The sequence below is a fragment of the Oxyura jamaicensis genome, chromosome 5 (assembly GCF_011077185.1).
Source record: "Oxyura jamaicensis isolate SHBP4307 breed ruddy duck chromosome 5, BPBGC_Ojam_1.0, whole genome shotgun sequence".
NCBI classification, from domain to species: domain Eukaryota; kingdom Metazoa; phylum Chordata; class Aves; order Anseriformes; family Anatidae; genus Oxyura; species Oxyura jamaicensis.
This window is the reverse complement of record NC_048897.1, coordinates 27,962,544-27,986,772: the sequence shown is the minus strand read 5'-3', so window position 1 is coordinate 27,986,772 and position 24,229 is coordinate 27,962,544. Positions and strand designations below refer to the sequence as shown.

The 24,229-nt window shown below is 46.7% G+C and overlaps 1 protein-coding gene across 2 annotated transcripts in view; it reads left to right on the top strand.

The window, feature by feature from the left end:
* OSBPL5 (oxysterol binding protein like 5) overlaps positions 1-24,229 on the top strand; it is a 159,453-nt gene that overhangs the window by 22,155 nt on the left and 113,069 nt on the right. The window contains exon 1 of one of the 2 annotated variants that reach the window (XM_035327361.1): positions 6,458-6,665. The exons of the other annotated variant lie outside the window; for it this stretch is intronic. The gene's annotated coding sequence lies outside the window, so the exon portion shown is untranslated. Of the gene's footprint in view, positions 1-6,457; positions 6,666-24,229 lie in introns of those variants that run through there. 2 annotated transcript variants of the gene reach the window in all.

Genomic DNA, 24,229 nt, shown 5'->3' with positions numbered 1-24,229 from the left:
AGAGCAAGAAAGAGGCAGTGAGAGGTTCTGTAATTTATCGGAGAGGAGCTGACGGTGAGAATGACTCAAGAGTCAGGCAAAATAAAAGGGGTCAAGTATGAGAATTAACACATCCTGTAATGTTAGGAAGCAGTCACAAGCTCTGGAATATGACGTAGTGTTATTACAAAGCTACTGATAGATCAGACTTGTGATTGTCTGGCCTGACTTCCAGATCAGTAGCATGCGTTGGGTGTCAGAAACTAGATTCAGTTGTCTGTAAGTCAAAATACCCCTCTCTGCAGAGAACGAAGTAATGAGCAAAGCAGAACTAAGCTGTGACTGTCTGCCTGGATCCAGTTCTATCAATGGACAGAGTATCGATCAGTCAGAAAATAGATAGCCCTAGAGAGATTGATAGTGGCCTATGTGAAGATCCGTGTGTCTGGGTCTGTGAGTCTAATAATCAAACCGTTTATAAAGAGATGTGTTTATGTTTTTCCTCGCTGTGATGTTTCCTGCATGACAACAGCATTCATTCCAGACAGATTATGCTTGTTGGCATCTGCTCCAAAGTCTATTTGGAACAGAAAGAAAAAGAAACTGAAAAAAAAAAGGTTTTAAAATTTGACTTTATATGGACATTTCCCAATAGCTGTTGAGGAAATCTGTGATCATTCAGAAACATGTCAGCTATCCATACCGATGAGGGTGTTGCAATCTGATCCCGCCACGCAAAAAGTTCATCTACATACATGTTTGTATGCATGTATGTGTCTATTTACATATACGTGTATGTTTTAGTTTTATCCCTCAAGGCTTTGTAACAGCTAGTTTGCTTACCAATTAGCTGGAAATATTACCAGGAACAAAGGCTATTGGAATGTTTTGAATAGCAAATTGGTTTCATGTCCTGTCCTATCAAGGTTTTTGAAATCCAGCCCAGATTTCACTGGACAGTTTGTCAGATCGTGGATATCCCGGCTGCTTTCCAGCCCACTGCTAGCTGCAGAAGGAGTGTTGCTTACCAAATCAGTTCAGTGTGTTGGGCTGCAGTTAGTATCCAGGCCTGCAGGAGCAGATTGATAGCTACCAAACTAACTCTTTAATATGTTTTTCACACCAGAGCCATAATGGCAATATTCAGCTTAATTTCCTATCCTAAACACTTTGAGGAAAATAAAATAGATTTGTGGTGCATGATTTGAACAACCTTCAAATGAGCAGTGAGAAATGAGGAGCTCAGGTAGTCGCAAGTAAACCTCCTTTGACTCCAGGCATAGCAAAACCAAGGTGTGAGCAAGAGCATTTTTACCTCCCAGCACACCCTTCACGTAGTACTCCTGAGGGCGAGCCTCCTTGTGACAGGAGGGAAGGTGAGATCTGCCCAAGAAGTCTCCTTTAATATAAGATAACTAAGATCACAAAAGACTTCTCTAGGATGAGGGCTGGGTAGAAGTAGTTGAAATGACACAGGCAGGGAGCAGGGCGCCAGCATGGTCAACATCCATCATTCACACACAACGTCTCCTAAGCTGAACTCTAGGCAGTCCACAGGGACTGCAGGTAGTCCCTGCAGGTAGAAAACGATGCAGCAGAAAAGATAAAATACAGAGCAGTGAGATCTAAACAAGATACTCAGATTGCGTTATTCACCCAACTCAGCAGCAGGCTGGCAAGAAGAAGGACAGTAGCTGGCTTGCTGTATTGCATGGTGAATATATTAGCCAGGAGAATAGTTCTCACTATTGAAACACTCAGGAAAAATTACCTCTGCTGACGGAGGGAAAAAAAAAAACAGCCAGAAACATAATCTCAGCAGGGAACACACGCTAACAGACACGAGCTGCTAAAATAAACAGAAGTGCAGCCTGCAGTATCAAAACGTGGTGGCATCTTGCTCCTTTTGATGCTTGCCCACTGCCAGCTGTGAAATCTTCGCGCTGATGCTTTTATGCTCTGCAGCGTGACGTGAAAGTCTTTGCCAAGCTGATATTCCCTGTATTTGTTTTTCACCATGCAGCCTCCCGTGTAGAGCCCCAACTTTCAGCAGTCACCATTTTCTGAAAAATTTCCTCTGCCTTTTGCCACAAGAGGACTCCAATCTCCAGCAGCTCCCAGGGAGCTGTTTGTGTTTTTTCTGACTTCCCCAGAGACCCATTCTAGCAAACTTGCAATTAGGAACCTGGTTTAGCAGTAGCTCTGTTTTTCAAAATGTAAAATAAGCAAACATTTTGCTGTGGACTCATTTTTTTTGAGCTTTAAACAGACACAGCACTTACCTGTTAACAAGGGACTCCTGCTCTATCCAGCAATGGCATCAAATATTTTTGCCAAGGAGCTTTGCACTGGAAAACGCATGCGGGTAAAAAGTGATCTTCTTCATATCATTAATTGTATACAGCTGTGTTCAAGTTTATGCCTAAAGATAAAGATTTGTGTTCAATAACTTCTTTTTTAACTCATTTGTTTTAAAGCTTCCTGCTTCTTGTCTCGCTGTGTGTCATGGGCTTAAGGGCAAGCATCTTGCAATGCTAACAGCCATTCATGTGATGTCTGATTAATGTGGTTATGGATATAGAGACGTTGTACTAATTATAATGATATGAATATGATTGTTCCTCTCAATTTCCATTTTTTAATGGAGGCTAATAAATATATCTGATGGCTTTTATGGTATTTAATAACCTTTTTAATCATAAGCAGGAGCTAGTAAAACTGCTGTAGATATGTTGTGAGATACAGGAAAGCATAACTGGTGTCTTGTGGACACTGCAAAATGAGTACGTATTTGCATTTCACATAGGTAATTTCTGTTTGGGTGAAGAGGAGCTCAGCAGTTAGCAAAAGGTGAAGGATTCAAGGAGGAAGATGCAGAGAAAGGTCTTGTAGTCATTTCCTAGAGTAAACGGTAGGCTGCTGAAAGGACCTGAAAGGACTGAGTGATGTCTGTTGCTGCAGCTCAACTCTCTGGCTCCCTTTATCACAGTTTTTAAACAGCACTGATACTGTGTTGTCACATATCTCCTTAGGATTGTCTTAAAAATACATTAGATGTCATTTTTAAGTGCCCAGACTATTACACTCTGGATTGGAAGGTCTGGAGCAACACAACTGAGTCACTCTGATTTCACTCTCCCAGCACTACAGTTTATTGTGCTTTGCTGTTTTCCTTACTGTTGATTATCATAGAGCCCACACCAGTTTACAAGCCCTCTTAGGACAGAGTATTATTGCTGTGGTGCGAAAGGTAAGTGTTGTGAACGCTGGCAAATGCCCAAAGAAAATATCACAGCTGCAGACCCTCTAAAAGGAGGGTTGGTTTCTTGCAAAAGAGAAGTGAAGCCAAAATGGATCTCAGCCCTAACTGGTGGGTGCATCCGTCACAGGTCTCTTGTCAAAGGGATTTATCATATCTGGGGACACTGATGAATTTGCTTTCAGCAAGGAAGCTCAGGTGTTGTTAGCACAGACAGTGGGGCCATGAGCTCTGTAATACACAGCTGCTGCAGGAGGGTTTTACGGCCAGCACAGGTAGAGCTGCACGGACGGTGCAGGCAGGGCAATCATAAGCAGCAGAGACCAAACTTCTGAATAGCTGTTAACCAAACAGACACTAGGGGGCTGTTGAAAGCAGTCTTTAAAAATATCAGTGCTCGTGTGGTTTTTCTGTGGGGGGTTTATAAGGGAGAGCACAGGTCCAGGTCCTGTCTTTGGCAGACAGGCAGGGAAGCGACGGGTGTAACTCACCGTGTTTAACCCAGAGTCCGAGGACCCGTCTGGTGCAAGGTCTGAAGGCACAGCAAATCCAATTTCAGGGCTCCCTGGACCACATCAGAAATACCATGGCCACATGATGCAAAACATCAGTCTGATGTAAATTTGCTCTAATGGTTCAGTGTGACTTACAAATCATTTGCAGTTTAACTGGCAAACCTTTTGCTTTGTTTATTTCCTGATGTCACATGCATCATCCTAGAGCGTATAGGAAAGCATTAAGTGTGTGCCTTATCACGACCTCTAGCTGTTTTTACTGGAGCGTTTTTGCATGCTCAGGTTTTATCAAATGAGTTCTGTGTGGTGACTTGGCAGTCAGCAGGTGAAATAATAATTGTGGAATGATTTCCTGAGAAGAAAATCCTTTTACTGGAAAGCTTTAGCCAAAATGCCACCAACTTTTAAAAGTGCAGTCTTTAGGAAATGGACTTTGAATCCTGCTGTGATTCATGTAGGGATGCTATAAACCTGAGACCTCTGTATCAATGACAGTAGCCAAGGAGCCACATCCGCTGCCAAAGTTGGTCTAAAGCTACTCTGGATACAGACAGCGGGATCGATTCAAACCCATGGTTTAATAGAAAAGCCATTTGGACCAGGCAAGGTGCTGGCAAACTTCCTGGCTACATTTGAGTGAAGAAGTGTAAAGGGCGTGGGGACATGCAGAAGAACCCGGTGTGGCATGGCCTGGAGCAACCAGGGGCAAGCTGCTTCACCTCCAGCACAGTGGCTCTGCCTGCTGGTGCCCTGAGCTGGGGGGACGAGAGGGCCCTGGCACCTCCATGCCCTGCCACATCACTCAGGCTTGCCCTAAGGGTAAAACTGTGGTGAGGATTAGAACAAAATCCCAACCAACTTGAAGGCAGCTGGAATCCTGGTAACACTCTACACCTTGCAGATCATGGCAGAAATCACTATGGCTACAGGTGAATTTGATAATTGCCTGCCAATGCAAGTGATTCTGGGGCTTGTTTAATAGGAAGAAAAGGCCCAGGACAGCTCCCTGAGTAGTAGTGGGCATGGAGGGGTTCCTGGGCTTGTTGGCCTCTTTGTGAGGCTCAGCTGGATGTTTTCTCTCTCTGGCCCGTCATCTGAAGAAGAGATGCTGGGGCTGGGGACTTGGTCCCCACGCATGGATCTAGGCACTTTGCTGTGGGTGAGGGCAGTCAGTGCCTGTGCCCGCAGCCTCCAGTGTGGGTGTGCTCTGCAGAGCACTGGGCTGGTCTCAGTTTCTCTGAGCATAGAGGGCAGCCCCAGCATACTTGATCTGTTTATAGTCTAGTTTATGACCTGTTTATAGTTCTGTCTTGTGCTAGAACTTCTAGGAAAGAGTGAAAATAAATGCTGAACTTTTTCTCCAATGTCATGAAATGCTCCCAGCCAGGTACAGTGAGTGAGTTTTCCTCTGTGTCCTGCCAAGCTCCCCAGGAGATCAGCTGCTGCTAGTGGCTAACGCTAGGTATGTGGGTGTAAATGGTGCAGGGTGAGCCCTTTGTAGTCCATGGGTTGGCCAGAGGCTGTGGATGGGAGAAACTGTCCTTGTGCAAACTAAGCTTGCAGCTTTGGATGAATTCCAGGTTCTTTCTTAAGTCTGGGAGATGTTTTCATTTAGGAGAGTCATTGCTCTTCAGAGCTGGAAGCTGGCTTGCTGGCATCATGAGGCGTGTCATAGCTGATGGGTCTTGGTCTCAGCTTGGGGACTGCACATGCTAAAGAGAAAATACATCTAGCTGATGTGCAGAGGACAGACTAGTGGAGCACTTGGGGCGTCTGGCTTAACACTTCTGGTTTCAGAAGCGTGAGTCTGAGCTTCACGCTGCACTTTGCACTGCGGGCTCAGCTGTGAATGGGTGACTCAGAGCCAGCGACGAAAGTCAGATGTGCGTATTGGTCACATCCCCTCATGTGATACTGCTTTCAGAAAGTTGGGTGCCTTTTGATTCTGCTGCTGCTGCCACAAGTCGGGGAGGACATTTGGTTTCTCTCTTCCAGAGAGAAGTCCTGCTTTGCCTCCCGTTCTTGGTCCAGCATTGAGCTGTGGAACCTGCGTGTGGTCGTGCAGCTCAGAGACGGTGGTCCTGTGCCAGGTACCGTGCTGCCTGTAAAGCCGCATCCTCTTGGGGGGCTGACAGGCTGCCACCAGGGCTGTCACAGCCTGCCTGGTGCCTTTATCTCGAGGGACTTGGGAGTCCGTGCTCGCCACTGGCTTGATTTTATTGCTCCAGCTACAGACATAGGGCTAGGAGCATGCCAGTGCCTCATGGTCGAGTATCATGCAGGCACCTTTGAGTCACCGTGATGGGGCAGATGTGTGGCTGGGTGCTGGGGCCAAGCCCTCCTGCAGCTGGAGGGCTCTGGGGTGGGGGCTTCTCTGGGTTGGCTTTTCTGCTCCCTTGCACCAAAGGGCAGCTGTCCGCTTGCACGGGGCTGTGGGTGCCTCATTGCTGTTCAGGGCTCCTGCTTTTGTTTATTTACCCTGTGTCTTGCCTTAGCTTCAGCCTCTCCCTGTGCCTGGGAGAAGGAAGAACCAAGCTGGGGGGAAGGGGGAGAATGGAGCTGAGCTCCATGCCCGCTCCGTGCTGATCCCGCCCGCGTTTTGCACGCTTCCTTTCTTTTTTTTCCTCCTTCTTTTTTCCCTCCCCTTCTATTTTTTCCCTCTCTTCCCCCCTTTCTTCCCTCCCTCCCTCCCTCCCTAGCGTGGTTGGATCAGTCTTTTGGTATTTCCTGCCACCGCCGCCTCCCCCGAGCAGCTGTCCGGCTGCGGCCACCGCTCTGAGCTCGCTGCTCCGGGGGCCCACGCGTGTCCCCCCCACCCGAACCCATGTGTGTCCTGGCGGCGATGTGAGCGGCACGGTGGGGTGCAGGGTGCTGAAGGTGGCACCGCACGGGGCCTGGGACGCCCCGACCAGGTAAGGCATACTGGGTATCCCCCACCTCCAGCCTCAGCTTGGCTGCATCCCTCCCAAAAGCCACCCCCTAAGGAAATGCCACCCAAAGCCTTCAACCCCAAAATAACCCCTAAAAGCAAATTAGCCCCATGGACCCATTCTTCCCAAAGCCAGCCTGTCTCCCCTGCACGGGCAGGCTATCCGCTTTTCTGTACAACGTGCTCCTGTTGTGGGTTGGGGTTTGGCAGTGGGAGTTGCGGGGTGCCCCCTGGGTGGGGTCCCAGCACGCTGGGGCTGGGTGGAGGCGAGTGGCCGGCACAGGGGGGGCTATGGGCTCTCGGGGGGGCTTTGCTTTCTCAGCCCCACGGGCACATCTGGTTGGTGGAGCCTGTTTGTAAGGTACTTCTTCCAGGATGGCAAGGAAACAGGAGGCTGTCTTCACTGATACTAATTGCTTAAGTGTAAATGAGGTTGGTAATTACCTTTCCTATAGGAACTCAAAAGGATACTGTGCTGGAGACCATATACGCCGCTGTCTATAAACCAGGTAGATCGTAGACCTGAGTTTGGGAATGCTTTTGGCTTGAGCTGCATGAAGCAAGGCGGTATTGCTGGAGATATGAAGCACAAACTTAAATGTCTGCTGGATAAGAAACCATGTTGTTGCACAAACCTCAAGTTCTGTAATTGCTGAACATAAGCGAGGAGGAAACTGTCTGTAAGCCATACAGTTACTTCCTTGCTTCATCCAGCTGCAGTGATATCTTTCGGGTCAAAATTTTCCTGCCCTCTCTCGTGCAGATGCACAGGATGATGATACTGAGCACAGTGTGTGCAGCAGAGAGCAGCCCCTGTGTTGGATGTGTCCCCAGCTGCCACCTTTCCTTGGCAGCAGGTGTCCCCAGAGGTGTGATGGGGAGGGAGATGAGATGAGCCTTGAGTCGTGCTGCAGCAGCTCCTCTCTGCATGTGGCAAGCTATGAAAGCGGAGAATGGGCATTCTCTGCTCGGTGGGGTGGCAGGTGACCCTGCACGTATGCTGTCCTCAGCCCGGTGGGGAGAGCTCTGAGCAATGTGGGGGCACCGGGGGACTCAGGTGCGGCACCAGGGGTCACTTTGTGCTGCCACTGCCCAAGGCAGGGATGGCAGCTCTGTGATTAGAGGCAAGAAACGCAGGCCTTAGCTCTGCCCACAGCTTGTTCAAGTCTGAAGCAGAGAGTGCGAAGCTAAGGAATGATTTAATCGTGGTGTTACTTGAATGTAACCGAAAGGAGGATTTACTGCTGTAATCTTTTCATGGTACTTAATTTAATTTCTCAGTGCTGTATTGCAACACTGATTCATCAGGTGAGTGGGAGGGAGGCGTGTGCAGTGCAGGTGGCTTGGTTTCCAGTGCTGGTGATTAGCGGGGTGTTCTTGGGGCTGCAGCAGGAGGTGAGTGGCTCGGTGACCAGAGCAGCACTGCAGTGTGGGGTGCCTCTGGGGAGAGGCTGCTCCTGGAGTCTGCGATGGGCGATGTCTGTAGCTGCGAGCTGTGTGTGCTCAGAGCAAACTCAGACTTAAGTTCATATTACGTTCGTAGATGGTGGAAATTTTTGTTACATCAATCTGGATCAGGTCAGACTTGTTTCATATCTAAGGGGCCTGCTGTCCGCAGGAGGTGGCTGAGAGATTGTCAGCGTTGCCAGTGCTTTACAGCTGGATCAGGGGCTTAAGAGGCAAAAATGAGACTTCCCTGAAAAATGAAACTGTCCTGATGTATGTCAGCTGCTTCTGAGCCAAGGGGCACTGAACTCCCTCTGCAACTGCATGGGTTTGTGCTGTTTGACCTCGCTGTCTTATTCAGTAAAAGGCAGCATTTGGTGTTTCTTCTCCTGGCCTGCCTGCCTCTGGAGCCTTGAGAGCACAGTGCTTTCTCAGTCAGTCAGGAGCGCCACTCCTCACACCTCCGCTCTTCCACAGGACACATCTCTGGCAGTGCGCTGGAGGTGTCGGTGTGCCCCTGCCGTGGTTACTAAGGTAAAGGAAACCCAAGCAGCAGCTCAGGGAAGGGGAACAGACAGTCCACATGCCAGGTGTGTGTGGGTTTGGGCAGGAATGACAGCGACCTGATATGACAGCCAGCCCCAGCACTAGGCTGGGTTTGCTTACTCCTGGTGCCGACTCTGCTTTGCGCAGCACCAGGCTTGGCAGAGCAAGCCAGCTGCTCCCAGGCGCCACTGCTGCATGTGAAGCTCGCAGCGCCTATGGAGCAGTGTGGCTGCGGCACGTTTAATTGCACCGGGCTGTGTCTAAATCACAGGTTCTGGCCTCACCCAGCCCCTCCCCAGTGCTGTGGCTTCTTCTGGCTGTGTGAGGAAGGAGACAGTCATCCTGAAAAACACCCTTTGATAAGCTGAGCCTCTGCGGAGGGCTGAGGAGCAGTATTTGGCCTGCCCAGGCCTTCTGCGGAGGGCTGGGTCCCAGAGGCCACGCTGAGTGCTGCTCCTCAAAGCTGGCTATGTGCTGCCCTGGTTTCCTCTTGGAAGGAGAGAAGGAAGAAGGCCTTGTGCCTGCCTCCTCCAGTGTTGATTGGTTGCTCTCCAGGAACAGCTTTCCTGCCTGCAAAATCTCTTACCCATGTGCTTCTGCTGTGATGCTAATTGGACACAACACATCTTAGCATACTGAGTATTTTTAAGGCGGCCCTCAGACAGCAGCAGCTCTGACACTCCTTGTTGAAATGCTTCTGTCTGCTATGACCCTGGAGGTGGCTGGAGCACAGTGAGTTTGTCAACACTTTCCTCCAGATGTGAGATCAGGTGAGCCAGCAAAGTGTTCCTGCCATAATGCTGCTGACCGCAAGGGTTTTATCGCAGAGGACTCAAAAGCTGAGACTGCTTCACTGATGTCCACGCTTCTGAAGTAGTGGAGTACTGTTCCAAGGTGTTGAGGTTTTGTGCTTGCATTGGGCTGATACCAAAAGATGAAGGCGTTAGAGGGGAATTCTGCAAAATGGGAAGCAGCTGCCAGCAGAGTGGTAAGAGTTACTCTTACGTGGTTTCTTGCCGTCACAAAAGGACAGCAGTGTGAGAGGTGGATTTATTCTCAGGTCAGAATAGTCCAGTTGCTTTGTTTTTGCAACCTGGATAAAAATCCAGCCATATCCCTTGTTCTATAGGTTCAGGTGGTTTTGTGCTGTGCTTGCAGAACTACAGTTGAAGTTGTGCCATTGTTTCTTTTATGCTGCCCTTGAACTAAAGGATTTAAATGTTTAAATTAATGCATTAATTAATAAATGCTGTTCTAGGTTGACAAGATTATTCTTACTGTCTGTACATGAATGCTTAAAGGCTTCTTGTCTGAACTGGTGTGCCACTGAGGCCCATGCTGTGGGCCAGTTTCTATAACCGTGTGCTAAACAACAAATCCTGGGGTAGGTTTTGTTAAACTCTTGGCTGAGCTCTGGCTGCTTGTGAATGGGCTGCAGGGCTGTGTGAATTTTGACGTTTGGCAACATGGTGGCTATTCTCGTGGTTCCAGTATCGGTGTAAAATCTTTTGACTAGAGACAAAAGAGGAATACAAGGGTCCTTGATAAGCTCGGATGTGTGCAGCTACCGCTGTGGAGAAAAACACCGAGTCTGCCTGCTGCATCCTCTCTAATCTGTCAGTGAATCAATCAATGTGAAATAGTACCCCCAAGGAATAATGCAATAGCAATTCTCTGTGTATTCCCTGAGTGGGATGCTGCTGTAGTAGAGTCCCAAAGGACATGCTGTCTAAATTGATCAGCAAAGGCTAGGATAAAAGCTGACTTGCTGCTTATCCATGTAAGATGCAGAAGAGAGGCACTGAGTGAAGAGATGCCTCGTTCTGTTGTTGAGTGGAGAGCTTCACCATGAACTTGGTCTTTCTGCTTCCCAACCCAGCACTTTGAGCACAAAAGTGGAGTCGTGTAGCTTTTTAGTTTGCCTACAGCAAAAACATGAGGTTGCTCAAAAAGGTACTTTTAATTTCTATGCTAATGCAGTTTGTTCCAGACAGCTGGTAGCGTTGTTGCTCCTTCCCACCTTCAGTGCTGCAGAGAGCTTGGCTTTTGTTACCTGTGTTGTTCAGTACCAGTTAAGAGTGAGAAACCTACGCTGGTGTTACACTGCTCAATTGTCTTGCTCTTTCTTCAGATGGCAGTGACAGGGAATTCTCTCCTGGCAGTGAGCAATTGCTGTGTCCCATTGAGGAGAGGAAGGGAGCTCTGCTCCATAGCACGGTGTGGGTAACTATTACTCACTGTGGGTAATCTTGACAGAAAGAGAAGATTATTTTGTTTTCTTTAAAAGTCATCTTTTTTCTTTTTTTAGCACGACTTTCAGCATCAGGAGAGAATCCCTTATGTGATAGAGGGAGGTGACCGAGGTTTTTTGACACTCTATCAACTATTGTGCAGTTTGCTTGGGGAATTGCTGCTGGCTCATCTGTAAAATCCCTGGAAGCTGAATGTGAAATTACCACTGGAATTAATGCTGGGCCAATGGGGTTTATTCTGGTAAGCTCCTGGCACGGATGCAAACAGATGAGATTTATATCTTCTAAGATAAATCTTTCTGCCTCTTCTTGCTATACTGCTTTGGGGGGAAAAACACTTTGACAGTGCTGCAATCCTGATGGTTGTTGATAGTGAATAACTTTTTTCTCCTTACCTTGCTAAGGAAAGAAACCTGGATTTGCAGATTGTTTCACGACCTTTCCTTTCATAAGTGGGTCAGGGACTGTTCAGGTCTGAGCAATGCCAGTGGTTTTTCCCCATAAAGTACTGAATCTTCACTTGGATTATGAAGCTTTCAGTGGATGCTGAATGCACCATACCAGTTCCAACACCAGTGGGCACAACAGTAATTTAAGCTGCCTTCTGTGGTGCTCTGTTCTTGTCAGTCTAGAGCAGGACTTCAGTGTGTTAAGCATGAAAAATGCTATCTTGGTGGCTTTGAGTTTGGTTTAAATTTTTTCTTCTCTTAGCATCTGTTAATTTGGTCCAACCTCCTTGTCCTGCTGTCAGCAGCACCATCATGAAAAGGAGGCATTCTGAAAATGATGAATACAAACGGACTGTTTTTTTGTGTGTGTTCAGTTCAGGCTCACTGAATGCAAATGGGCCATAAGTTTTTGTCTGATCCACGCAGGCTTTGTTGCCTGTAATCACTCTGCTGTTACTCAGTGCCATGGAAGGCACACTGCAGTACCCTCTGCTCACCTATTCACACACCGACGCACTGCAGTAGACCCTGGGAACTCTGGCTATGGGTAGGGCTAGAGGCTGTGTATGCAAAGCCCAGACTGTCAGGCACCTAACCCCGCTTTTCTTAGCTGGTGTTTGTGTTCTGGCTTGTGGAGCCCTCAGCGTAGGTGCTGAAAGCTGTCTGTTGCAAGAGGAGGAGGTGCACTGTGAAGGAGGATGCTGTAGCCATGAGCATGCCTGAGAAGTGTGGATGCCTTTTCTGTCCACAGATGCCCCTGAGAAGGTTATGTCACCTGCACATGCCTTTTTTGTCTTGGTTTGCCTGCCTGGATTACAGGTCCTGTGGTGTCAAGGTCTTTCTCCTGCTGTGAGTTCACACAATGACTAGTGTAGCATGCCCTTGGCTTCTGCAAGGCTGTTCTGTAACGTAAATGAAAATAATCCCATTTTGTCAGCAAGATACTGAACGATAACTCATTTAGCTGAGAGGGTGCAGCAGTGCCATTTTTTCCTCTTCTCTGAACAGGTGCATCCTCATGAGGAAATAAAAGGTAGGTAGGCACCAAGTGAGAGACATTGAGCAACAACCAATGTGACTCAGAAGCAATTTAACTGCAATAATTCCCATGGAGCTAACGATTCTTTTTCTCAGAAACATACAGGGTTGCTCTCTGCTATAAAGCTGCTGTCGTTTGACTTCATTGTATTAATACAAACCTTGCTGTTCCCAACAAGATCCCTGGTTGGCAGAGAGCAGTTCTGGTGCTGGCTCTAATTATTGGTAATGTTCTTCCAATTGTTGAACAACAACATGATAAGGATGCTTCCTGCTTAATATCTTATTCCCTGTGGCTGGTATGCTTGCACTGTGTTCAAAATGATGCTTCTCATATCAATTCCTGTATTACAGGCCAGTGTTTGATTTCTGAGAACATAGATTGACCCTACCAAGATCTGTCTGCCTCTTAGATACCTCTTGTTAGATGCATTGCTTTTTTTCCCCTCTTCCCTCAAATAGTGGTGTAGAAATTAATTGCTTAAAACTGGCTGTGCTTCTAGGAATGTTCCGTTTGGGATTTTCACAGCCTTCCCTGGTACAGATGAAGGCATGAAATCCATGTCTGCAATTTGTCCTTGCAAGTGAAGTCACGTTGACTGCATTGAATTGCTTGAACCAGACTGTTTGTGAGACTGTTGACTGTTTGTCAGTGCTTGCAGAGCTGAATAGTCCAAGCTTTTACCACTTAGTTTATAGGGTGACATGTCAATGCATGTGGCTCCTTACCTGATTTCCTCCTGGAAATCTCCCCCATTTGATCTCCTGACCCCCTGGGATTCAGTGTGTTTTCCCGCTGACTTCATAGCAGCCAATTGCTTTCTTCCTGCATGTGTCTCAAAAAGAAATCAAGTCAACAATAAATCTCTAGCCAGAGATAATTTTTGCTGAAGGCAAGTAATTGCCATTATGTGCTTTGTTATTTAGTGAAATACAAATCTTTCCCTCTTAGAAAAAAAGGAAGCTCCACTATGGTACATGAACAGAGAATTGGTGTTCAGGTTTCCACAGTGCGAAAGGGGCATTGTGCTATCACTAAGGTTCTACCATTTTCCCTTGAAGATGCAGTATTGAATTTGGACACAGAATTTAAATGATTTTTGGTCTAATAACTCACTTTTCTGTTCACTGAATAGATACAAAACCCTATTGTTTAATAGTTAGATCCACTTCTAACTGATAGTTTCACAGAGGTAAGATAATAGGTCTGGAAAAGTAAGGGTTTTTTCTAAACACTATTTAATTTTCCATAATTATATTAAGTGCTAAATTGAAAGGGGCTTTTCTAGCTAAGATGAAGATAATGAGTAGTTGTGCAGTATTACCATAGCTGTGACAAGGAAAGAAATGAGATTGAAGTTTTGCTCCAGCTGGAAAGAAAATCTGCCCTAATGTGGTCCTTAATGACCTATCGCTGCCTCCTGGGTTTTGCCAGAAGACCTTGCTGCCGTTTGCACCTCAGGGCTGCAGCAGTTTGTGGAAGGAAACAGTAGGTGCTCTGAGGGAAAGTGGTGGTGGAAACAGAGCGAAGAACCTGTCTGTGACTTCAAGCCTAGCCTGGAGCTATGGAAGCAGGTGCACAGCCCTAAATGCTGCTGTGGGAGTCAGCTCACAAGGCCCTGGGTCACAACACAGCTCCTTGGAGGCTCCAGTCCCTCCTGTGCTTTGCCCGTGCTGCAGGGCAAGGTGGAGCTGGCTGCCGCTCCGTGCTCAGAGCGGGTTGCGACAGCTCAGGTCCCTGTACGAGCTGCCAGCGCCTGCCTCCGCTGCTCTTGCAGGCTGGAGCTGTGGCAGCCTGTGCTCATGGCTGCTTCCCCCTGGCTCCCCTGCTTGGTTGCCAGATCACAAGGTGGAGTGCGTGCAGGGTTGTGGAGCCCCTGTGGGAGCTCACCAGCTCTTTGTTTGGGCATGCTTAGTGCCAACGGGAATGGCAGCGGTCACCTGTGAACGTCAAGCTGCTGCAAGCATGCCCTGCCTCTCCATGTGGATAAAAGTGATTTATTTGGGACAGGATTTCACTGGGCTGTCTTCAGAAGCTGAAGCTGTTAAGTGGAGGCTGTAGTGTGCTCCCTTGGTAATTCACCTCGCCACCCTGGGGGCCAGGACACCACTTCTCTGTGATAGTCCCTCTGCTGGCTCTTCTTGCTGTCCTCCTAGGACTGCTGCCAAGCTGATCCAGAGGGACTTGTCCACTGTGAGTATTGGTCTGCTGGGAATTGTGTTTGGGCTGTTCTCCTGCCTCTCCAAGTCTGTCAGGAGCCTGTGTTATTGCACCAGACCCTTATGATCCAGGCTGGATGTGAAACAGTCGCTTCCGGGGGGAGGCAGTGTGATTTCACCTCTTGAGCTCTCCAGTGCCCTGTTTAAAGAGCATTAAGCAACACAGGGCTTTTTGCCTGCTTCAATAGGTGTCTGCGTCAGCCCCACTTGAACTTCAGAAAGCTGAGGATTGTGAGCACTCGAAGTTCATTGCCTTGTTCTGTGGGCTGCAGTATGGGAGCCTTGCACCGATGAGTTTGGCTGCGATACTGCTGCTGTCTGCTTCTAGGTGGGTCAAAAATATTCCTGAGAAATTCTCTGTTCCCTCCCTCAACCTTGTAGCTTGCTACTTCTGGACTCAGACAGGTTGAGGCACTGGAAATAGGACAATTTGTGGTTAAGGAGTTTGGCTTTGGATTCAGGAGTTCAGGGTTAGTTCCTGCCTCTGTCATGGACTTTGTATAGCTGTGGGGAGATGGCTTCCATCCCTGAACTTCTGTCTCCATCAGGAAAATAATGAACGCCAAGTAAGTTTTGGGGTGGTGGTTTTATTTGTTTACCTTTGTTCACCTACAAGACTCAGAGGGTCTGATCTCTTTGCCAGGTTATTTGGGCTCGTCTGCCTGCTCCCTCCGAGGCAGAGGATGTTTGTTTGCTCTCTAGATAAAGCTAGTGGGGAATCTTCAGGTCTATGTTTTTTCTTCCACTGCTGCTTTTTAGTCATGCTCTTTTGCTTTCATTTAACATCAAATAAAAATTAAATGGTGAGTTTAATACTGTAGCTCTTAATAATGTTTCTAGCATGAGCTGAGCTGCACATACAGACGGTGCCTGCAGGAAGCCTTGAATTATACCGTACTATTTTTAATGGGCAGTCCTACTGTGCCATAAGCCATTGGCTCAGTGAGCCTCTCTGAGATGAACTACAGATGAGACTTCCACTATTGTAAATATCTGTACTCTTTAGTTTGGAATATCGCTAAAAGAAACAGCATATGAAATAATAAAAGGCTTATTTTACTGAAGTCAATAAGCAGTTTTTCTTCAGGCTCATTTGGAAATGGACCTTAGCAGAATGAAGTGGAGCATAAAAGCGGTGTTCAGGGGCTGGAAATGTTCAACAAGCGGCACAGGCTGCCCTGCTGTTTGCTCGCGGTGCGGTGGGCTGTGGTGCTGGGCAAGCCCGAGAAGGCTCGGATGGGAAGACTGGTGCTTGCTTTTTGGGCCCTTCAGCCTTTTTCATTTGCATCCTGGATTTTAAAGCCGGAGCTGTCAGTTCTCTCCATCTCATTTGACTTCATTTGCAAGCTGTGGTGTTTCAGCCCAGGATTCTTACCTGGAGTTTGGTAACTAATGGCTGAATTGCAGCATGCATCCTAAGCATGCAGTGCATTTTAATTACTGGTGGTGATTCTTTTGTGCTCTTCAGTAAAGTACTCGAAGGGTAATTATCTTTACAATAAAAGATGTGTACTTTAATTGGCTTTTTTCTAGCTCCATTTTTCTAGCTTTCTGACATCTCCCTGTAAGTAATTGCAGTCTATGATCAGGTGATGCTTTAAGTGCCCTTGATTAGTTAAGTAGGTTGAAAATCTTAAATCTCTCATTGCAGTTGATTTAAGACCTGGAGACAGCCTCGTGGGTTTTTGTGCCTTTTCCAATTTTCCACGGTGGTGTATTTCAGGTAAAGATTGCATGTGTTATGCCAGCAGTGATTTTGCAGCTGCCACTTACAGAAGTAAGGCTATGTTCTTGCTGGTACTTCTTTGTTCCTTTTCCCATCCTTGTGTAGGCTTCCAGGAATTGAGCAAGCCCTGCTCACCCACGGTATTGCACTTGGCGCTCAGGTTCTGTTGGTTATCTATAATCCATAAATCAGAGCTGTTTTGGAAAACTCAAGTACGTGTCTGGACAGAGAGGAGGGGGCGTTGTGTTGCTGCACACCAGACCAAAAGATTATTTATCATAGATTGTGCTCCCTGCCCTTTAATAATCTGTTGACATTTGGCCAGTACTAAAAAGGTCAAGGGAAAAAGTTACTTCCTACAAATCCTGGTATTTGATTGCTCTTATTAAAGGGAGCATGCTTACTTGCAATGAAATTGCAGCTATCTACAGCTGTGTAAAAGGTGGCTTACCAGCTGGTACAACCGTATGGAAATAAGTTAGAGCATCCCAAGTATCCTTTGTGTGCCACTGGTACACAAAGAAGGGTATAGTGAAGATGCAAAAAACTTTCAAGTACTGTATGCAGCAGTGAAAAGAAATGATCAGAAGTTGGTGCTTAGAAAATGAGATTAAGTTGGAGAATGCTGGGATCATCTTCCTGCCCTCTGGTTCGCAGGGTCTGAAATATTTTTAACTTTGTGAATGGCTTTCTACGTTACCCATTAAGCCTCTGCTATGTCTGAACTACAGTAACAGTAAAATACCAAGCTGTGTCCTTTTTTCTTTGCTTCCAGATTTCCCTATTGATTTTTTCCCTTTGAAATACCCCAGTTTGCGACCACCACCGTTTTTCTTGTATGCTTGAACAGCCCTGAACGATGCAGAGATCATCCTGCTGGAGACAGCTGTGCCCTAACCCCAGCAGAGCAGTGGGCAAGCATTGGCAGCACACTTGCAGCCACTGGGGGCTCAGGTGGGCGCGTGTGGACTCAGAGAGGAAGGTGCCAGCTCCATGCAGGGCTACCAGTCCCAGTGCCATGAATTTAAGGAGTTTTGTTGTTTTCCACAAAGACGTGGAGCAGCTGGTGCGTTTTTCTTCAAGGGAGCAAACAAAAGGGTCTTGCAAGGGAGCACTGGCTTGCTTTTCTTGTTAGGCAGCATTTGCTGCTGCCCCTTCTTGGATATCTAAGAACACATGCCTAGAAAGCCAAATTACAACAATTACATCTCTAGAGTGGACAGTGGAATTGTGTGCTGTAGTTACTGCTGCCAAACCACTCTCAAAAGGAACTTAAATGCAAATACTTTCAAAAAAGGGAGAATAGAATGGACTGTACTGGGGGAAACAGCATGCATGGTCTCTGGCTGAGTCCATTTTTTTTAAGCCTTTTATATAATGTTGTTACCTGAAAGTTCAGTGGGCAGAAGCTGTGTTATTTAGCTGCACAAGAATTCAATTTGCTATTAATTGGTGTTGGAAATGAGCCAGAGCTGCTTGACATGAATTCCTTCCCCCAAAAAGTACTGTATTGCCATTTTAATTACTTCAGCCCAAGCATTCTTGGGCAACCCAGTGGGTTTTAGTTCTTTGAAGAGCATCATGTGTGCTGAGACGCTGCAGATGTTGGTCCTGGCAGTGGCTGCTGTGTTAGAAAATGCTGCACTGGGGTGAGCTGCTGGCTGTGCAGGGCCTGAAGGAGTTTGCCCAGCTTCCTGCCATCGCAAGAGACATGGGGGGGAGGTACTGTCATGGCTGCTTTTCTAGCCCTGTATAAGTGTTTAGAAAGCTTGTCGTTCTTGTGCAGAATAACACACTGTTACTGTATGGGCTTTCTGTCAAATGTGTTGCTCTTCACCCAGCAAATTTGTGCAGGGTGCCTAAACAGACCTATTAGAAACCCCCTGAGGGTTTACATTTAGCACATAAAGCAGAAAAATCTTGAACTTAACCTTGCAAGTATCATTTTTTTAAGGATGACTTACATTTCAAGGTCATTCCTTCTATTCCTTTCTTCTTTAAGGATGCAGGCAGTTTCCCTTATGAAAGCATCCAGGATTCCTCTTCAGGCTTGTGTGCTGGTCCTTCTGCTTTCTGAAATACGTCTTGCATCAAATACAGTCACTTCCACTGCTAAACTTTGTTTAGCCAGCACTATCTTTAGACAAGCTGAGCTATAAAGGCGGAGCCTTTGAATGAGGCTGCAGAAATGGTCCTAATTTCAGGATGGTTGGAGCTCAGCAGAAAGGGAGTCAGTGGGCAGGGCGCTGTGGGGCAGATGCTTGGTGAAATGCCTGCGTGCACGAGCTTGCGGTAACTTCCCAGTCTGGCTGATGGCTGTCACGTTTCTTCTTAACCAGATACTGGTGTTAGCTCACCCTGGGAGTTTCTGTGGCCTGTCTCCGCCCCAGCTTAAGGCTGGACTCAGTGAGCAGCTTCTAGAAAGTGTGGAGAGGAAGGGCTGCCACTCTGGTCCTATTCACAGTCTGGCATTCTAATATTTTCACTAGATCTTCATAGACTTTGGAACTTTGGATTGTTAAAATATATGTCTGCATTTTTCATAAATGTAATTCAAGAAAGTATCTTCCACTTCTCCTATTTGGGGGAAAACCTTGTGTAAATATCAGAAACTGTCTCATTGGTCACTGGGAAGAAAATCAGGGTCGCAGAAAAGGAAGGGAGGGTAATCCACGGCACGCGAAACACTCTTGTTTTCAGTCAGTTATTTTTAGCTTCTCATGTTGTTGTTGTTTTTTTTTTTCCTTTGTGAGATGTGTTGTTGTGCCAAAGCTAGAAACTGCCAGTGTAGATGTGTGTCCCAGGGAAAAAATATCAATTGACATAGATGCATTCCAGGGACTACTGGATAAGATGCTAAGGAAACAAAGAATGCTTCAGCAGCTCCCCTTAATACTACTAATAAAATTCAGGATAAAATTTGCAGTCACCATTCAATCAAGGTTTTGTCTATTAGCCTTGCAACAGTCTGGGGCCTTTGCTTTATTTTTCCCAGGCGCCCCACTCAGGTAGGAGTACATTACTTTCCTTAGCTTGGCACAGTCCTTGCAGGAGAGGCAGTCTAAATACCTCCCAAAGAAGGTGAGAGTGTTTTCAGTATTTCCTTAGCTCAAAATGGCTCTTTCAGATTCTATATATCAATCCAAATCCCACTGAAATCAAAGGAAAAACCCAAATATGTGGGAACAGGAATGAAATCGGGCCCACGATTGTACTCTATTGCTTGAATATGTGGAGTCAGTATCTTTGCACGCCTTTGGGCTTTCACTGTGGTTCTGTTTTCTGTGAGCCATCTGCGCTTCACAGGCTGACAGCGTGATGCAGAGGAGCTGGAGGACAGTGGGACCTGCCCTGTTTGCAAGCAGAAGTGATGCTTTGAGCCCTGGCTCTGCTTTCTGAATGTGTGGTGCCTGGTTCGGTGGCCTGAAATCAGGATTTGTAAGAGAACTTTCCCTATAAGAGAAATTTGCTCTCAGAACTGTGTTGGAGCAACTGTATTGCTTTGTGATATGGGTATTCTCTTCCCCAAGCTTTGTGGAGATGCTGTCTTCCTCTGTGGTGGTGGTGGTCTGGATTAAAATAAGTGCTTTGGGAAAACTGTAAACTGCACAGGGAAGAAACTCTTGCAGAATCTCCTGGGCTGATCATTTTGGCCACCTCAGGGGTTGCTTGGAAAGCTGCACTGCATTATTCCTGGTAGTTTTCCAGTCTCCCCCAGGGCATACAGGGCTCAGGCACCTTGTGCAGTCTTCCTCTGTTGTATTTGAGGTGGTAGAGCATATCATGGTCAGGATTGCACAGTATTTTGTCTACATTTTCATCTTCCCCTGGCCAGGGTGGAAGCAGCTCATGGCTGCAGGATCTGCACCAGGCAGAGGAGGAACAAGGAGCTCGCATCTGGCCATGCACACATGGAAATACAGCACTGATGATAACCAGGGTGACTCCTGCAGGCTGGGGAGCACTAGGGGAGTGGGAAATGAAGTTTTCTTTGGTAAAGCTGCTGCTTTTCACTCAGAGGAGCCCAGGCTGGATAAGTTTTCAGTGCTGTCCCTTCTCAAGGCAAGAAAAGATGAGAGCAGCAATACAACATTATTTAAAAAAAAAAAAGTACGAGACATAAACATCTCATTCTTTGCAGGATAAATGAACGCAGTCCCAAGACTGCTATGATTTATATGCTTTCCTTGTTCAATGTTGTCGCTGGGGAAAATAAGATCATGCCTGCCTGCTGCCCAGAGATCTGCAGTGCCAAAGCAAATAACAGCGGCACATGGCAAGCCAGGATGGCACCGAGGTGTTTGATGGATGAGCATTCTTTCCCGAAGCAGGGAGGAATGTTTGTGAGAGGTTTGTAATACACTGCAGTGGAAATTGCCCACTCACTGTATAAAATTCACCACCAAGTGGCCTAGAAGAGCCTTGAAGAGCAGATGCAGGAAAAGAAATGGCTGTAGAGCAATCAAGTCAGGATGCAAATGGTTATGGGCCCTGATCGGGCTGTGTTGCCGCTTCATCTTTGGGTCATGCCAAGGAAGATTACATTGGGTGGTGACTAAAGTTTCCCCTAGCTGCTTCCCTTCCCTTTCCAGCTGCCTCAATTCATCCAAACCAAGATATTTGGCATGCTGGGCTCCTCTTAAGCCTTCAGTAGTGCCCCAAGTCCTGAGCCTTGGTGAGGCCAAGATGTTGCTCAGACAGGTCCCAGAGGTGGTGAAGGACAGTAGCAGAGCGGGATGGAGGGCAGCTAACTGCCAGCGTGGAGACAGGCTCCTGTGCTGTAATTAGAAGGCTGGCCTGTTAATTGCTGCTACTTAGCTTCAGAGGTGTGCTCAAAATTAAGAAGGTGCTTTACAATAGCAGCGTTTAACTTTCCACCATCTACTTTGTTTTTAACTGACGGGCTGAGAGTTACCAAGGGAAGCTTCCAGAGCCACATAAAAACCCTTGAAAGGCAGTGAGCACTGGACCCCTAGTTCTCCCAGGAGATCGTTTGACTTCCTTGCCCCCGTTCCCTCTGATAAACTGAGGGGCATCCCCAAAAGCCACAATCACTGGGTGCAAGGTGAGAGGAGGGACAGGGAAAGTCTGGTTTGTGTAGTTTGGTGTAGCACTGAAGTAAGGCCCATTAAAAGTTGCTGGTGGGAGAGTGGCAAAACTGCGCAATTTCAAAGGTTCCGCCCCTTATTCCAGCTTTTCTTTTTTTTTACAGCTTGAACAGAAATCAGTTCAAGACTGCAGAGACAGATTACATACAGTTAGATGTTCAAAACTAAAGCTTTAGTATGCAAATGTAGTCAAAACATTGGGACAGTGCTTTTCAATAAGTACTTTGCTCATCCATCCATTTGTTCCGAGTAATACTAAATATCCATGATGGTATTGCCAGTCTGAGATCCCAAAGCTGTAAGAAGGAATGAGGGAGTTAAGGAGCCCTTTGCTGTTACATTTTCAAAATGCTAGCTTGCATTCAGCACACACTTCCAAGCTTTTCTCTGCGACCAGAGAAGGGTTTTTTTCCTGTTTTACAAACAAAGATTTTTCAAAGCAATCCCCTGGTGTTTAAAATGAAAAAAAAATGCTGGGATTGATTATGAAACAGCAAATCATAGCAGCCCTAGTTAAAACACAACCAACTTTTTTTTAAAAAACACTACCAAAACCTTTCAAGTTTATGAATGGTAGCTTTAGTGCCAGAGGAAGGTATTTGCTCGGTAGGAGATCAACTTATTGGACTTAACCACTGTAAACTGTATAGATGGATACAGATAAGGATGTGAACATGGGTTTGTCCATAGGAGGCGATTAGGAGCACTTACCTCATATCCAGCCCAGGTGGTCCTGGGTTGCTCCATCTCAGTTCCCAGGAGGTGGGCAGAGTGTGTGGCAGCAAGCTTAACCCCATCAAATATGGGGGGCACCCTGCCTATGGCTGGCTGCTGTGCAGCACTGCGCCATGCTTCCATCTCCCAGTGGGACTGGCAGTCATTATTCAGGATAACGCCCTGCCCGATTGGTAGGGTGGTAATTAAGTCACTATTATATGTTGTGTGCACATGATTGTACCTCATGTACTCATTGGAGGAAGGAAAAATAGGTGAGCAAGCGCCAGCTTTGAAGCAGAGGAGTGGCTGTGCCAATTAGTCCGGGTGAGTTGCTCGGTGACAGTTAATCCATATGAGTGGAAGCAAGTCTTCTGTGGTGCTGTGCCAAGGTCAGGAACTGGCACTGTTTGGAAAGTGAAAGTCAGTCTTGCAGCTTAAAGCTCCCTAATAGAAAACATTCATTATATAACTTGAAGAAGAGCTTTTTCCATCTGTCATCCAGGCAGTCTTCTCCCCTTGGTGCCCAGAAGAGGACCAGGGCAGGGCAGAGCTCAGACCCCGTAATTTGAAGCACTCAGCAGGGCAGGGGTGGGCTTCTGAAACCTGCTTGTGTTTATGCCCACGTACCTGCATGGCATACGTGCTGCTGGAAGAGATCAAGCAATGTGTGCATATATGCTTAGCTTTGTAAGAGAGGAACTCCTGCAAAAATTTGTTACCTTCTGCCATCCATGGTGCCAACAGAGCTGTATTGATTTATACCTCCTGGGGCTCTGGCTCTGTATGCTGCTACGCTTTTATCAGGTGGGAAATGGTCAAGTTCAGAAAGGTGACTGACTTTATTTTGTCCATGTTTTCTCATTTTACAGATAGGATTGAGTCAGCGCTTGTGAAGTTGGAGGTTGAGCTGCATTTGCAATAAAGTTATTTTCCTAGTAGCTGGTAATTTGGGGTATCTGGTTTATACACATGAATCACTCTTCCATGCAGCACAAGGTCATTTTCCTCTCTCTCTGCCTTCTGTCTGTCTAACCAGACAGCATCTCATAGTCATTTTGTTTTCTGTCTGTGAAATCACTTTCAGTTCACTTCATATTTAGGTTATATTTCCCTCCCCTCCCCCAGTTATTGGCACATACATTATATAGGCTCTCCAGAAAATGACATTTCATTTTAGTATCTGAAAAATAACGCTATAAATCTGTGATAGGCTGCAGACTGTGGGACACAGGGCCTGTGGTGCTAACCCAAGAGATGCCTCTATCTTATTTCATTTGCCTTGCTGCTGCGTAATCACCCCCATTTTTGTATGTAGCATTTTAATATCTGAAGTAGAATATAAGTATAATATTTTCTGTATCTAGCCTTTTTTGTTAATACCATCATTATGTATAAATGGCAGTGTTTGCAGGCAGAGATGGTGTTCACTTCCCTGTACAGATTAGGGTAGAAGGTCCTGATCTGGATGTTACTGACTTCATTATCTGTTTCCATCTATGTTCCTTGGCAGAAGGAGACCTCAGTTTGTAAATGCCATCATACAGTTTGCACTCACTTCTCCTGGAAAGCGTGCATGTAGAAGGGAATTGATAACCTTAAAGATAGCTATCTCTGAGCATTAACAGCTTGTTTATTGCGAAGAACAAGTTGGATAGGTTGGCCCTTCAAACAGGAAGGGTAGCTGGAGCCCAGTGCAGTGTAGAAAGAAGCATTGAGACCCACCACTTTTGGCCAAGTGGGCTTGCAGTGCTATGGCAGCCCAGCTAGCAGGTGCTGTCACCAGCCCTCAGCAGCGTGGGTGCTCTGGCTGCTGGCCTCTTCTCTCCTCTGCTCCTCCCTCTGCTCTCCAGCCTAGCTGGCTGATTTAGCTCTTCACAGTCAGTTTCTTGGGGGAACTGCCTCCCAGCAGCTTCTTTCCTTACTGCTGATCCATCCAGGGAGAGTCACCACTTGATTCCTTTCTACCCTATCTGTAAGTAATTTTCATTCTTCTCTGTTTTGGGCTTCTTTCTGCATGTTGGGGATGATATTCCCTTCTGTCACTG